This window comes from Prionailurus viverrinus, chromosome A2 (genome assembly GCF_022837055.1).
Source record: "Prionailurus viverrinus isolate Anna chromosome A2, UM_Priviv_1.0, whole genome shotgun sequence".
Classification (NCBI taxonomy): domain Eukaryota; kingdom Metazoa; phylum Chordata; class Mammalia; order Carnivora; family Felidae; genus Prionailurus; species Prionailurus viverrinus.
This window is the reverse complement of record NC_062562.1, coordinates 98,162,024-98,174,088: the sequence shown is the minus strand read 5'-3', so window position 1 is coordinate 98,174,088 and position 12,065 is coordinate 98,162,024.

Genomic DNA, 12,065 nt, shown 5'->3' with positions numbered 1-12,065 from the left:
CAGTATTGAGCAATTATATAGGCCAAAGAATTAAATTCTGCTGAATAATTTCATTAAGGAATATAGGATTCAATCATTTAAAAACATCTATTTTTTTTTCCTATCCCAAGATTGGGAAACCAAGCTCAAGAAAATCTCTCCACCAAGATTTCACCTTCATTGCTTATAGATTCCAGAGAACTTCTTTCTACTTGAAGTCCCAAATACATTGTGGTTCCTGGCCAGCCAGTGAGTGACGTAGCCTATGAGCTGTGAGGCTTTAATCATAAAACAGGTACCAGACCAGTTTTCTTGGGTGGTACCTGTTTTATGGTTTCTTGCTTTTACACATAAAATACACATGCTGCTTAATGATAGAATTTCCATAACTGATTAAATGTCACTTATTTTCAACTGTGACCCTCAGGTATGACCTTGTGTGACAGTGTCACAATTGAAGATAATAAGATTCTCTGTTGGTGTGCAATATATAATTTTTTATAAGAATTTGATACCTGGTGAAAACAGCTTCTTAATGACCCAGTGCAGGTAACTTCATTTTCATGGAAGGTATAGATACTCAGTAAAGGTGTTTTGGTTTTAAATTCTGAAGGAGGCACTAAGAGTTAGAAGCCACTTTTTAAAATGTTTCACTTGAAGTTGAGAGTTAAAGAATTAGAGGTAAATTACCAAGTAAGAGAAAGGACTTCTTCATACACGTATCAGAAAATAGACAATTAACAAATAAATGCCTTCAGTATTCCAATCCAAATAACTATAATTAAATTTAGTTCATTTATGCATTTATTTAGTCTCGTGTATTTAGTTTTGTGTATTTATTTCTTGTTCTGCTGCATCTTGCTTTGGTCATCAGGCTGCTTTCGTGAAGTCATCTGCTTCTAAAGTAGAAAGGGTCTTGTAAATCCCAACTCGTTCCCACATATATCTGACAATTGTGCAGGCGGTGTTATCTTTATGCTCTAGAGTTGCCACTCATGAGCCTATTTGTTGAAATATCAACAATTAAAAGAACACACTACAGTCCTTTCTGTGAAACTCTGACATCGTCTTTCTTTTTCGAAGATACAAATTTTGACCTCTGAGCCTTTTGGCAAGAATCAGAAGATAAGAGAAATCACAAGACTAAGTGATTATGGTTATTTTACTGTGGTAATCAACAATGCCTAAACTGAAGACAGTGCAGTCTCTACTGAGTGCAGTACATGATTTTTTGTTTTGTTTTTGTTTTTGTTTGTTTTGTTTTTTTGTAATAATATGATTAGTATTTTTCCTGGGAGTAAGAACGTGTTATGAACAATGAGAGCCCTGACAGATAGATCTTCAGGGCCTTTCAATTCATTCTGTTATGTGTACAATCTCGGAAACATGTATATGAGTAATATTTTATGTATAAAACTTGGGCTTTAATTTGACACTCTTTTGATTAGTTCTTACAATAGTGTTGAGCTAATCAAGAAATACAAAATATGTCAAGAAAACAACTATTTGGGGCATCACTTCATTTATAAGGCAAAAACCCCAAATCTTCATGAATTTCCAGGGCTCCTATGGGAAATTTTTAGAGGTTTTATGTGTAAAGAAAAAGGATGAAATTTTAATTTTTCTGAATCTAGGCTACGATAGTGGTTTGCTACGATAGCAAACTCAAGAGTTAACAGAGTACTTTAAATCACCTATTATGACGAGATTGGGTGTGCCTGAGGAACAATAAGTTGTCCACCTATTAACCAAAGTGACAATACAATATTCTAAATAACAAGAAGGCAACACAGTTGCAAAGAATCTTAGATCTTTCAGAAATGAGGAACTTTATGTTTTTGTTGCTTACTAATCAAGGGCTTGACAAAGTCAGCACAAGACACAGAAGACTGTTTTGATGTTTTGACGTGAAATTTCTGCCACACAGACAGATCACAGAGAATGTGAAAGAGTATCTATTTACTATCTCTTGTTAAGAAAAGACCAAATACGGGGCGCCTGGGTGGCGCAGTCGGTTAAGCGTCCGACTTCAGCCAGGTCACGATCTCGCGGTCCGGGAGTTTGAGCCCCGCGTCAGGCTCTGGGCTGATGGCTCAGAGCCTGGAGCCTGTTTCCGATTCTGTGTCTCCCTCTCTCTCTGCCCCTCCCCCGTTCATGCTCTGTCTCTCTCTGTCCCAAAAATAAATAAACGTTGAAAAAAAAAAATTAAAAAAAAGAAAAGACCAAATAGTTTGAGATAGGCTGTTGTTTTAATATATAGAAAACAAAATTCTAGTTTTGTATTAATACTATATGTAGCAATAAAAGATTCATGAGCTCCTTGCTCTACTTTTTAAATTATACAATTATAATTATATACTTTTTTTTTTTTCAACGTTTATTTATTTTTGGGACAGAGAGAGACAGAGCATGAACGGGGGAGGGGCAGAGAGAGAGGGAGACACAGAATCGGAAACAGGCTCCAGGCTCTGAGCCATCAGCCCAGAGCCCGACGCGGGGCTCGAACTCACGGACCGCGAGATCGTGACCTGGCTGAAGTCGGACACTTAACCGACTGCGCCACCCAGGCGCCCCAATTATATACTTTTTATAAATAAATCCATCAAAGTTAAGTGAACTTCCTCAAAACTTGAAAACATTTTATTTCTTCTTTTCAGACTCATTGCTTGCAGTTTGAGGCAAATACAGTTTGTTTGTTTGTTTGTTTTCTGCCAAACTGTAACTTCCTATATCTATTAAATACTTGTCTCACATTATCCTTGTTTACATTCTGGAAGAAACAGACCTTTTCAGACAAAACTCTTCTCTTTTCCTTGACAACAAAAACACATCCCATTCCTTGCATTGACAATTGCATTTTTCTGCTACTGTTGCTTTAGTATGGTCTTTGATTACCTGTATAGAGTATAACTCTCAGTCAAATAAACTATATTTCATAGAGTAACTGGAAGAGAAATGTAGAAGTATCTATTGTACACTGTTTAGCAAATTAGCAAAACTCCTGAATACAACCAGAAAACCCTCTGGAGTCACACACATTTATATTTACATTTTAAATTAGAAAAATGAGCACAGTCATTAACATGACCAACAAATACATCCACTGTAAGAAACAAAAGCATGCATATTAAAAATATGTCGAGAGACTGCATTTCAGTATTATATTTCACTTAGAAATTGCCTAAGTGTCCAAGGTTAGGCATTAAATAACTTCATTTTAAGAGTAGTCCAACGTTTAAAGTTAAATAAGTATCTTGGCTAAGTTAAGTAGACATGCTGCAACTTAGACAATCACTTATCAGAATTAAAATTTAAGAATTTAGATGATTTATATTTACATAGTTTGGGAGTGAGAATTGAGATTCCCTATATCAATTTGACTTCATACTTGTTCCAGGAAATTCTTACTCAGGAGTATAAAAGATATAAACCAGTAAACAATTTTACTCTTTGCTTTAGGAAATTCCTGAAAAGCAATTTATCCATATGATTTGTTCATCTGGCCAAACAGCTCTGTCTCCTATCAGGATAATAAATTGCTCACTTGGCCAAATAGGTAGCTTATAAAAAAAAACATTTATTTATTAAGACTCATGTCAAGAAGCTGGCCTTACTATATTTCTCAATCCTAAACTATTATGTCAAGGACTGTCCCCCGTGTCAATTAGTTTTCTGTCTTGACAAACTTGCCTTCAACCACTTAAGCCCAGATCCCCGAGCCCTATAATTATCCTTCCCTAATTTTCCCATTTTGAGACATTACTAGGATCTCTCAAGGTGGTGTTATCCCTTACTGCAGTAGGTCTAATGAACTTAGCTTTGATTGATCAACAGAAACCGTGAGTTAATAAATGTGTGTTGCTTTAAGCCTAGAAGTTTGTGGTAATATTGTTATGCAGCAATAGCAAACGAATACAACTACACTGATAAAACAAAGGAAGAATCAGATAGCTCCTTTCAAACCAAAAGTTTATCAAACCTGCCTAGATTGTAAAAGATACAACTTTATTATGTGAACTTGTATTTTTGTGCAAACCTGCTTCTGATCTTGAGGTTTCTGTAAGAAATTTTGAAGGCTTGTTTTACATGTCCATTTTTTAAAAATTTCCTGAGACACTTGGGAATATTAGAGTTATATAAGTGCTTATTTTTCTTTATGAACCAGTTAGAATGGAGCTATTGGGATTTGAGAGACTATAATTTATTTATGTGCTCAAGAGGTAGGAAAACGTCAAACATCCAGTGAGAGGTAAAGGTTTTCCTGTTACAGATGCACAGACATACTGAGAGCTTGCAGCTTCAGCTCTGCAATCTCAATCATAGATTAACAATAAACACAGAACCATGACAACTCATAAGAGCATATCTCAAAGGGATGTTCTACCTTCACTGAGAATAAAATGTTTTCTTGACTGAGTTAAGTTCACACATAATCAAGCCAACAAACAAAAAAAAAGGTTAACAAAGCAGATTATCCTCTCTCACCTAAAATATCCGTATTGTATCCTGACAATCACCTAACAGATCATAAAACTATTCCCAAATACTGCTGTTATCAGTGAGGGATAACTTGTTAGCTGTACAACAACCAGACTTATATATATGTACACAAGGTGCTTTCTTGACTATGAAATCAAGACTGGCTCAGTGGTCCAATGTACCAATGGGTCCATGGGTCCAGCTGTGGAGTTAGAGAAGACATGAACAGAAGAATCGTCTTGACTAAGAGCCAGCAAAAGGAAACAAAAACTCCCACAGTGTACTCACAATGATTTAGGCTATTTTAGTATTGAAGAGTTTACATGGGGAGTAGGATGGCCAAAGGGGCCATATTACTGATGACCTTGAATGTTAAGACATGACAGTGAATTACCGTTGGGTGTTAAAATATACTTCTTTTCCAAAAGATAAAATCATGACGTTCATACAGATATAAAACTAAATAGATGTTAAGGATTTTATTTAACTCATTAGCAAGGACACTGGTCATAAGTTCAAGGGGGAATTATAAAAAAAAAGGACACATTCATAAATCAGGAATACTGAAATAAATGTGCAAATGGAGGTAAAACTGGCCTCATGGGAGTAGGTGTGAAGGGAGGCAAGTTAATTGACTCTCCACCAGACAGAATTTACACAATTGTAGACAATAATTATTATGCATTGTTATAGGTTATCTCCATCTTACAAAATTGTAAAGTAACTCAAAGACTAGAATCAGACACTTGAAACAGTATGGCCAAATAATATGTTTTGTTTTGTTTTGTTTTTTTCACTGACAAATACTTAATCATAATATTTTCCTACAATGAGATTGACTGGCTTGATGGTAGAAAGTACTGGGCCACTTATGAGAAGGGCTTTAGATTTGATAGACAATTTGATAGTTGCTTAGATGTAGTAAGTGGGAAGAAAGATTCAAAGATCATTCATTACAAGTGTGGCAATTGCCAAAGTGGTTACTGGTTGCTTCATGTGGGCTAGGATAATGACGGCATGGTGCTGGAGACAATGAAGGGAAAATCATGGAAATACTTTAAGAGGAAATCATTTTAGAAGTTCGAACCTGTGACAAGAAAAGAGGCCTTTTGGTTTGGAGGGGGAGGGTTGCCATCTACTCCATTATCATTAGACACTCCTTTTTAATGATTCCCTCAAATAGTCATGCAATCTAAGTAAAAATAGTGTGCTTGCTCAGCCTGATAGCTCCTGGGTAAGTCCTTTGACTTTCCCTTTTGGAATTGACTTAGAATATATCACCTTTCCTGATGCACTTGACTAGAAATCATTTGTGAACCTACAGATAAAGATCAGGAGGGAATTTAGGAAAGTCCTGAAATGAACAGAGAAGACATTGCTTAGTAGTTTTCTTCTCCTTGTGTGAATTTGATTAGAGAATATTCTGAGTAAAAAAAAGAAAGAGAGAGAGAGAGAGAGAGAGGAAGAAAGAAAAAAAAAGGAGGAGGATTTGGAGAAATATCCTCTCTTGAAAAAGTTTGGTTGAAAAGGCATTAATATGACCAGGGATCTTTTTCAAATTAAAGATATGAAGAATACTAGGTTTATAGATATATTCTGTTTGCTTAGCTTAAGGTCCTTTGAAATTCAGTTTTATGTCAAATATATCTGCTCTAAATTAGTCAACTTGCTGTTCTGGTTTCCCAACATTTCAAAAATTTCACCTTAGTATCATCTCCTCTGTTTATCCATATATATAAATGAGGTAGTATATTGCTTTGTTCCTTGTTTAAGAAAGAAAAAGAAGGAAGGAGGGAGGGAAGAATGAAAGGAGAGAGGGACATGGGAAAACAGGAATTGGGGAACTAAGGAAGAGAGACAAAGAAAAAGAAAGTGAGGGGACCCTTGATTCTAGTTACAGTTTGGTCACTAACTTGGAAGTTATGGAAGTTAGTCTGGCCACTACTGTAGACTTGGGATACCTTTTCTTTTTCTGCAAACAAGGTAGTAATAAAATCCTCAAACTACAACTTTCCTTAAACTCTATTAGACTTTCATTTATACTACAATGAATATTCAGTACCTCAGCTTGTGCCAAGCCCTATACTAGAGGCTGGGGATATGGTAGAGATAAAGGGTGTTCTTGCCCTCTTTAAACTTTTGCTCTGGTGGGAGGTACTAAAAAATAAACACACATAAGTAAAATACAATTTAATACAGGATACTTAGTAAGAGATCTTGTTTGTTCCTCCTCAATGGATGGCTAAAGCCAAATCTGAGATTTAAAAATGTGTTGAATGCTCCAGATTGTGAAGACAACAACAAAGAATTGGAGACAGATATCCCCTCAAGGCTGTGGTTGCTTAAGTAATTCTCCCAAGTGTCCTTTCCATTTTCATTCCACCTCTCCTAGAAGGGATTAGAGAGGAGAGAGAGAGAGAGAGAGAGAGAGAGAGAGAGAGAGAGAGAGAATGAGAGAGAATGAGAGAGAATCAGCTGCCTGAAATGAAGGTGCTTGGCTTCTCCTCTACTGCATTTGTTACTAGAGTACTAGAGTACTATATTGTTGCAGAGTTGGGGAGATGTCCCCTAAAAGTCACGTGAATACTTGTTTAACCCCAAAAGCAAAGGAAGGGGAGCTTCAAGACAGCCACCCATAGAGATTGGGGGTATCTGCAAGAAAGGAAGACTGCTTCTTGTTTTCTGCGGGGTCAAATGCTTATGCGTGTACTTGCTGATCTGTCTCGCTGCCATTTCCACATTGTGGAAAACCAATCAGAAACAAATGGCAGAACAGAGAGGAGTGACTTGTCCTCTAACCTGGGCATGGCAAATATATTCCCCAGTTCAAATAGACCCTGTAACTGTAGATGGACTTGAGCTGACCTCCCAGTAACCTTACCTGCTGAGTAGATCTTGACAACTAAGAGCTTGGTGACATACAAAGGGCATTTCCTGTGGGAAGGTCAGAAGAAGTGAGCCAGAATGGATTGCATATGCCAGGGGTCCCTCAGAGTTTTCTGAGGAACAAGCAGTTGGAAGCTTTTTGCAGGGAGAACATCAAAGGCTAGGTGGTGTTACCCAGAGAAGCCTCTATGACCAAAAGAGAACCTCCAACAAGCAGACAGTTACATAAGATCTTGGCTATCTTTTCTTCCTTTTCATCCCCAATTCCAGAAGCCCTAATATTGGAAGGATGAGAGAGGAGGAGTGAAGGAACATGCTGGGAAGAGACATCCTGAGAAAGAGAATGAGACTGAGGTTTATAAATGAGTGGATTTTTAATAACCGAAAGTGACCCAACAACTTTGGGAGCTGCCTGAGTTATTGTTAAAAGGCAGGGAAGGAAAATTGAACAGTGCAAGGTTGAAGAAAGTGGTTGGAAAAAAATAATTTGTATTCGTTCGTTTTCTGCTCATGGATCCCCACCCCTCCCCCCCGCCCGATAGAGTTTAAACTATAAGTAAACTGGTTACAAATAGGTGGGATAATTGTGTTTGGTGTTAATGCTATGAAGCAAATAGAGGAAAGAGTAGAAAGTAACTAAGAAGATGGTGGTGGGGAGGAGGCTCCCTTCGCTATGGTGGCCTGGGAAGCTCTTTGAGTTGAAAACTTACATGAGAAAGAGACACTCATTCCAAACTCCAAATTTTTACACAGAAGTATAAAATGCTCTAAGGTAAGATCCAGAAATAAGGCCAGTGTGGATGGATTTTAGTTAGTGAAGCAGGGGGTGATAGAAGATACTTCTGGCAAAGTGGGCAGAGGCCTAGTAACAGAAGGCCTGCAGGCCGTGATAAAATACTTTGATGGCAACTTTCTTTTCTCAAAAAATTTTCAAGCATTTTCTTGACCCTAGCCTCCTTGTAGAATATCCTAGATTGGTTAACCTAATTTTATTTAATGGATAACATATACTATATAATCATAAGTAATTTTGGTCTCAGAGGTAAGAAACTACTAAGACATCTTACATCTGTTCTCTTACGACCCCAGTGCTACTGTTATATCAAGATAGTTATAAAAAATTCATTTATGCTGCTCCAGGTCTCCTATCACTCAGCTCTTCATACCCAAGGATTAAATCCTTGCCCATCAGAGGGGTGCACATACTCAAGTAGTTATAATTGACATCTAGATTCTACATGATATATCTGCTTATCAAAGATTGAAGTTATGGGCTTAAGTGTTGTTGTAAATAGTTCATATTAATCATGCCAAAAGAAAGAACAAACTATTAATTTGCTAACATAGAGAAGGTATGGAGAACACTGGAAACATGGAAGCTAAAGATTCTGCTCTTTGATATTTATGATTTAAACCCCAGAACAGGAAATCCTCTTGGACTCAGCTTTAACCCCAGGGATGGAAATCTCTGGCAGGAGCAGTATGCATTGTCTCTCATTAGAGTGCAGTTTTTCCATAACCACGTTAAAGAATGCACAGGCAGCCAGGGACGTGTGCTGGGCCCTCTTGCAGCAATGTTCCTGGCTTCTTCTCTAATGTGAATTACAGACCTCTCAGCACAATCCTTAAACTTCTCCCTGCTACACTTATGCAAATAGTCACTCTGAATCCAACATGATACCTTTTGGTTAATCCTGGGACATTAAGTATTGCAGCTGTCTCATGGAAGAAACAGAGAGAAAAATTTCTGTTCAGTATGGAAATAACTCTATAAAGCTCATGATAAATGAAGGCTTATGAATAGTATATCAGTTATTGTAGTCATCATTATAGGAGTATATTTCCTTGGGTTCTTATGGGAAATTACTTTCTTTGGCACATTCTCGGGAATTATTTCCTGTGTTCCATTAGCTCTGTGGGATGACATACTAAAATGACGGATGCAGTTCTATTGTTTTGTTAGAGTGCTCTATAACTGCTCTTAGGGCTCCTTGTTTGAATGCATGTTATATTCTCTTTGAATATTATCTGAGAATATGATTCATAGTTTAGTCTTAATGTTTCCCAAAAAATGACTTAATGAACAAGAAGGAAACTTGTTCTGGTGGAAAGAGTAATAAACAGCAAAGCAGGTAATCCTTGTTCTAGTCCTGATCCCACTGCCAAGTATGTGAACTATGGCAAATTGCTTTAGCTGTGGAGTCTGTTTCTTTATCTTTTACTTATTTTTAAAATCCCCTTCAGTGTATGTTTTCTGTTATCCTAACATTTTCAGCATTTAGTAGATGATAACCCTTTACCGAAAAATCCTGCTGGGGAGGCAAAACTGAAGTACAAAAATTATGAAAAGATGTACAATCAAGTACTAACGTACGTAGTATGTTGGTAAGAGATATCACTTGCGTGCAACAGAAGTCCACAGACTAAGCAAAATTGAAGTTATTTCAAAAAGTATCATGGGGGGGCGCCTGGGTGGCTCAGTCGGCTGAGCGTCCAACTTCGGCTCAGGTCATGATCTCGTGGTCTGTGAGTTCGAGCCCCATGTTGGGCTCTGTGCTGACAGCTCAGAGCCTGGAGCCTGTTTCAGACTCTGTGTCTCCCTCTCTCTGACCCTCCCCCGTTCATGCTCTGTCTCTCTGTCTCAAAGATAAATAAACGTTAAAAAAAAATTAAAAAAAAAAAGTATCATGGGGGCTCTCAAAATTAGTTGGAGGCCAGGTAGGGGGCCAGGCTTGGGAACGGGGAATACTTTGGAGAGTTCTGAAGAGCAGAGAAGCAAGAAGTATAGCTGCCATAGCATGGCTGGAACAGTCTGGTCAGGATTCTGCTGTTACATTGACACTGCTACATGATGGTCAACCACTCATTTTGCCTCAGTTGCTCAGATTCATAGTGTAGGGTAAAAACATTCAATGGGCTGACATCAGGTGTACTTAGAGGTGGGACCCTGTCCCTACAATTACTCTCCAACTATGATCATGTACCAAAAGGGGAAATCGTTCCCTAAAAGGAAGCTAGAGTGCCTTAAAGTAGAATGGTTAATGACAGTTGTCCCTACATATATTCAATCACAGAGACTAGAGAAGCTAAGTTAATTTACACTGGAATTATTGAGAGACCTTATGAAGAAGGCTGGATAAACAGAAGTGGAGGTAAGGTCAATGGAGAAAGATTAAAAAAGAAAAAAGAAACAACAACCACTGCCACACACACACACACACACACACACACACACAAAATACCCCACAAAAGAACAAAAACAAGCAAAAATAGATCTAAGCCACTATAATTCAGTCTGTTGAACTTTCAGTATTATTTCTAATCAGCAACATTGTACCTTTTCGTTCTCAGAGAAGCTTGATGTTCACTCATGGGAAAGAGAACGGTGTAACTCTTGGCATAGTCTATTTGCCAAACCCCAGCAAAATCACATCTTCTCATGAGAGAGTGCACTCCTTTTTCCAAAGGCATCCTGAAAATGCATTCCCAGGACATTGTCCCAGGCCACCAAGGAATCTGGTTCCTCAGTTTCCCCACCCATTCAGAAAATGCCTCATCTTCTACATTATAAAAACAGTAAACACAAAAATATATTTAAAAAGAGGTAATATAAGAGGTAAGAAATCATATACTTTTGTCACGGCTATCACTTATTATTTGTGGGATATTTGTCTTCTCCCTTTCCGCCAACATTTTATTGATGGGTTGGAATAGTGTGGTTCATATGGTGACATTGCTTAGAGTTTCTAGCAACAGAAGCATACTCTCTTTCCACAGGACTGTATGGCTGTGCATGGCAACAGCCAGCCATCCCATTGTTAACCAATTTCAAAGGCTATTAATGATCAATGGACTATACCTAGACTTCTGTGGCTGAGATGTTCAAGTTAAATTTTAATCCCCCCTTCACCCATACTAGAGTTAGAATTGGGGCTTATAGAACTTAATTAATTTTTCACAGAAAAAGAAAAACATGCTTTTTATGGCAGCAACATGAGAGAACCAAGGAAGACCTCCACCTGTCTCTGTCCCAACACAATTTCAAATAAACACATAAAACCGACTTCAATCATAACATTTTCATGAATATAAACTTGGGGATTTCTCTGTGCTGAGCATGCATATTAGGGACTCAATAAATATCGGTTGATTTAATTCAAAATACATCTAGAAACTGATAGGGAAGCGCTTCTTCATGTTGGCTGTCATGAAATTACATTACTGTTGTTTGGGGTAGTCCCATGAAGTAGAACTCTCACTTCCCCCCAGAAGCAGTAGGAAAGCAAACAACTCTCTAGATAACATGGGTAAACATGAATAAAATATATTTACAGTATCCTACCTTGATGATGGATTTGCAAATCTGTCTGCTTTCAGATGTTCAAGACAGAGAAAAATTGCACAGGAAAAAAATCTTGTATTTCCTTATCAAAACCGGTGAAAGTAAACATGTATAGTAAATTGGAAAAAGCCTGTAAGTCTGGAATATTTTTTAAGTGTTATCTTTTGTGCATTAGCTTGGTGTTTTGGCAGTGAGAGGAGGGCAATGATTATTGACTTTCTCTTCTTTAATTTCGTTTTTCTTCCTCAAAGTGACAATCGACAATTGACACCAGTGGGATGAGACAACCACCAAAGTGTATTTTCCCCCCAATTAATTGTGAAGAAAGTGTTCTGTTTGTGGCAAATTCCTGCACATAAGGCTGACTAGGATGCCAGCA